At 51.9% G+C, this 2,605-nt stretch overlaps 1 non-coding gene across 1 annotated transcript; it reads right to left on the bottom strand.

Annotated features, from left to right (window-relative positions):
* Window positions 1-584: 584 nt before the first annotated feature.
* Window positions 585-699, bottom strand: LOC136752061 (U5 spliceosomal RNA). The gene has a single exon (XR_010817232.1). It is a non-coding gene; the product is annotated as a U5 spliceosomal RNA (small nuclear RNA).
* Window positions 700-2,605: the final 1,906 nt, after the last annotated feature.

The following is a 2,605-nucleotide window of genomic DNA, read 5'->3' as shown; positions in this document are numbered from 1 at the left end:
ACGGAGAATTGAAACAAATCCAATTGACACTTCATAAATAATCTTAAAACGTTTCCAACCAAGGCAAAACCCACTTGAAATACGTTCATTCACATTTTTGGTAAACAAAAAGAGAGATTCATACATATGTTCCCTATGATGCATCTACAGAGCCAGAGAGAGACAGAGAGAGACAGACAGACAGACAGACAGACAGACAGACACTAACACAGCCACCCACCCACTCACACACACACACTATCTCTCTCTCTCTCTCACACATACACACACACACACACACACACTCTCTCTCTCTCTCTCTCACACACACAGCCAGCAAGACACACAGAGCCAGCCATCTCAGCGATGACATCACGAACCTCTCTCTGAGCTGACTGCTATGACATCACAGAGCACGTGCATTCCGTTGCTTGCCGTCTGTCAACCTCTCAGTCACTGCCAGCCAGACTGCCTGGCTGGCTGGATGGGGGGGCTGTTTGCTGCTGCTGCGTACCTTAGCAAGCTTATTTGCTTGACCGGCCTTCCTCCTCCTCCGCCCACATGCCCACCTATGCCCGATCTGCTGTTCACCTGGATCACAGCTCCGCCCCAACAAGGCAGAGCCTCCCAAGAATGGTACAAACTCATCCACGTTCTCCTCCATGGAAAGCTTTAGCAAGAGGCAAAAGAGTTATAAGTAATGAAGAGGAACCCGAGTCCAAGACGCTTCCGACCAGCCATTCATATTTGTGTGTATTAAAGATCACATTTTATTACATTTTGTTTTCCTGTACTTTATTACATCTTATTGTGATTTATAATTGTATTGTTTCTTTTCCATATATATGTTTGTATGTATGTATGTATGTATGTATGTATGTATGTATAAATGTATGTTTGAATGTCCAATTGCTTTGACAATATAAATGCACTGAATTGAGAGAGAGAGAGACAGAGAGAGAGACAGAGACAGAGACAGACAGACACAGAAGACAGACAGACAGTCACTAACAGCCACCCACCCACCCACCCACTCTCACACTCTCTCTCTCTCTCTCTCTCTCTCTCTCTCTCTCTCTCTCTGCATGCTGGGAGTTTATGGGAGGAGTCAGTGGTGGTGGGAGTTTTGTTTGGAGAGAGTGTGTGTGTGTTTTTACTACTCTTTTTCTTTCCGTTTCTTGTTTTTTTATAGATACTTTTAATCGTTTGTTGATTTTACACGATTCGGGTTTAGGGGGTTGTTTTTCGATTTAGATCAACATGGCGTTGTGGGCGGGGAGACCCCCCCTTCATTTAATTACGAAACGCTGACCCGAAAGCACGGGTTTATACTCGTGTCCCAGGAGTAGGTGTTGGTAGAGGACTGTGCGATGGAGATCGGCAGGATGGTCGGCTTCCATAACATCGTCTCTGCGGCTCGAATGAATAAGGGCATCGTGGTTTTCCTGAATTCTGAGGCGCTGGTGAAGGATGTGATGGAGGAGGGGGTCACAGTGAAGGGGACCTTCCTGCCCAAACTCCCTCTGGCCACCCCGGCTGTCAAGGTGGTTACTTCCAATGTGCCCCCCTTCCTGAGCAACGATCTGCTGGCGGGGGATCTGAGTCGCTATGGCCGGCTCACCTGCGCCATTAGGAGGGTGCTGCTGGGCTGCAGCGCCCCGGAGCTGAAACACGTCCTCTCTTACCGCAGACAGGGTTTTATGGTGCTGGCGGACGGCGCCGATGAGTTAAGCCTGTCTCTGAAGTTTAAGATCGAGGGGTTAGTGTACGTGGTGTTCGTGTCAACTGATACCATGAGGTGTTTGAGGTGCGGGGCGCAGGGGCACATCAGTCGCTCTTGCCCTCAGGGAGAGGCTCCGGCGGCCGGGCGAGAGGAAGGTGAGGAGCAGGCAGGGCCGTCTGGTGTCGGCTCTGCCGGCCGGGGGAGCGGTGAGGGGGAGGCGGTGGCAAAGGCTACTGGCCTCGGTGCGGACAGAGTAGGGGAGCCTAGTGGGGAAGCTGCTAGCAGTGAGAATGCAGAGCAGGCACGGGCTCAGTTAGCCGAGGAGGGAGCTGCTGTTGCTGCTGATGCGGCCGCCACCAAGACTGAACACTTAGCCAGTGATGATGGGTTTAAAGTGCCCAGGAAAAGACAGCAGAAGCAGTCTGCCCCGTCTTCTGAGGCCGTTGATACAGTTGTCTAAAAAGGCGAATATTGCGAGGACGGCTGGTGAGGAGGATCCCGGAGGCGGTGTGGGGGCTGTGGTGCGGCGGGACTCGCAGTCAGGGGAGTCTGTCTGGGGGAACCTGCCGTCTCAACCCAAGGTGGCCGACCGGCTGCGGCGCCGGGAGTCTGAGTGCAGTGCTGCGGCTGTGGAGAGCGCAGACTCGGACAGCGCTGCTGAGGGGGACATCGCTGACTCCCAGGGCGAGCCTGCCTCCACTGACACTGCGGGATACAGTGCTAAAAGCATTAAGGATTTTTTAAGGGAGACAAAGGGGAAGAGGAATATAGTTTTAGAAAACTTCATCCCTTATGCAAAGCAGTTCCTGGCATCTGCACAAGTGATCCTGCAGGATGTGGCACTCGCGGAGTTTAGTGAGCCGGAGTGCTACAGGTTAAAGAAGTGGAAAGAGTGTTGTCAGG

This window comes from Amia ocellicauda, chromosome 6 (genome assembly GCF_036373705.1).
Source record: "Amia ocellicauda isolate fAmiCal2 chromosome 6, fAmiCal2.hap1, whole genome shotgun sequence".
NCBI lineage: Eukaryota > Metazoa > Chordata > Actinopteri > Amiiformes > Amiidae > Amia > Amia ocellicauda.
Note: the sequence above shows the minus strand (reverse complement) of the source record. Positions and strands in the feature narration are given on the sequence as shown.